Raw genomic sequence first — 1990 nt, forward strand, 5'->3', positions numbered from 1 at the left:
AGAGTTCACCAGAAAAGACTTTATTAGAAAATTAATATTTACGAGTTTAAAACATTACAAATCAACAACTTGGAGAGAGAAGAAATCCTCCCTCCCTCCCTCTCCTTTGTACCCATGGCAACACTTGGGGTTGCTAGGCAATCACCGGCACGCCTGCCAAAGGGGGATTCAGGATTTACATTAACTAGCTCATTAAAAGTAGGCAGCTGAAGGGCAAGCAAAAAAAGAGCGCCTACATTTAAAAACACACACGCATACGCGCAATAAGGTCCTAAGCAATAAATACCAGGAAATTCCACTGCTCCCTCCGATTCCCTCCGCAATCTAAAAGCCGAGAAGAGAAAGGAAGCACAGTGGGAAACTGCATTCCTCGCTGCTCCGGTGTGAAGAGCCCCAGTGGGGCCTGACCCTGCACGTCACATCTTCTCAAGCTCCTCAGACCTATAAAGCAACAAAGCAGAACGTGACTCATTAGTTTGTTACTCTCCATCTTCCTGACTCTCTGCAGTTCTGCTCTGATGCTGCCGGGAACTCAAAGCAACGAGGCTGGGGATGACAGAGATTTGCATCTGCTGCCTGAGGGAATGGGACCTTGTTCAGCACCTGACTGGGTGCTTGTCACGGATTAAAAGTCCCAGCTTGGCATGACAACGGAAGACAGCCCAGCCGTCGCCCTCTAATTTGTTACAAGGAAGGTTTCGGCGCTGGCCCAGTTCCCAAAGATGTTGCCCGTGTACAAATCTTGAAATAGAGTCGGTCTCACATATATTGTCACACTGTAACTTTTATGTTATGGAGAGACAGCTGTTAATTTTCCCATTGTTGTCCAAATTCAAACCCTTGGATGTTCAGTTGAAATTTGCGGAATTGAGGATTTTAACTTTTTTTGCTGGAAGACCGGATAGAGAGGATATCTTTAGCTGTGGCAAAATTTTTGCTTTCTGGCCCTTAAAAAGAGGAAGCTTGTACCTTAGATAGTGATCTGATGACAAATTAGCGTTGCATTGGTGTATCAATGTATCAATGATATATTGTGTTGTTCCTGTATTCGTTCAAAGGCTGGTTTGTTTGTTTTTATATTTATTCGTACTAATAAACTTGACTTGACTTGATCCTTAATATTTTATTTATTTATTTATATAACGGGCTCCCATTATTTATATAATGTGCTCCCTATAAACCAATGGATGTTATTTTTCTCAATAAGCATGCAGTTGAGTTGACTGGCACGATCCAACAGTCCAAAACTAGAGACTGGAAAAGGCCTGCAGAAGGGTGGACCAGTTTGGGAGTTCCAATTTCCAATAGAAAAGGACAGAAATGGACATTATCAGTCACACAGAGGGGGGGAAAAGGTGTGTCTAGACATAGCTCAGTGGCGGAGCATCTGCTTTGCATGTGGAAGGTCCAAGGTTCAATTCCTGCTATCTTAATGGGCAGTGCAAAAGACTGAGGCCCTGGACAGCTGCTGCCAGTCTGAGCTGGCAATACTGACTCGATAGATCATGGGGACTGTTGGTGTATAAGTTTCAGCACCTAGATCTCTAAGATCTACTTGACAGCTGACAGCTGTAATAAACTAGATTCAGCCAGTTTGGACTGGGCAGAGCTGAGGCAGTCAGAATGAGTCAGCACTGTTCTGATTGGCTGGTCATGTGTATATATGTAGCAATGTACCACTGTATATTCCCCCCTTGAGGGTGGATGGAGTCTGGCGAAGCACTTTGTTGGAGAGCTAAAAATACTGTAAATAACTTCCTGTATATAGTTACCACTGGACTGAGTAAGTGTGGTTTACTATTGGAAGCCTCTGGTGAGTGAAAGACTGCTGAGAGTGCAAACGTGACTGAGGTGCTGGTTCGTACTACCACACGCACTGCGCGACAGGGACTGACGCAGCAGAAGGCAGCTTCATGCAGTTCACAAACACAGGAGCAACTTCTTAACCATCGGCAGCTAAGGCTGCCCCCTCAGTGGCTGCTCCCGGCTC

At 45.0% G+C, this 1990-nt stretch overlaps 1 protein-coding gene across 1 annotated transcript in view; it reads right to left on the minus strand.

The window, feature by feature from the left end:
• Positions 1–220: 220 nt before the first annotated feature.
• The window catches only part of VRK3 (vaccinia related kinase 3), a 28523-nt gene continuing 26753 nt past the window's right edge, over positions 221–1990 (minus strand). The window contains exon 14 of the mRNA XM_015423593.1: positions 221–441. The gene's annotated coding sequence lies outside the window, so the exon portion shown is untranslated. The remainder of the gene's footprint in view (positions 442–1990) is intronic.

The sequence above is a fragment of the Gekko japonicus genome, unplaced genomic scaffold (genome assembly GCF_001447785.1).
Source record: "Gekko japonicus isolate JY-2015 unplaced genomic scaffold, Gekko_japonicus_V1.1 scaffold4261, whole genome shotgun sequence".
Lineage (NCBI taxonomy): Eukaryota > Metazoa > Chordata > Lepidosauria > Squamata > Gekkonidae > Gekko > Gekko japonicus.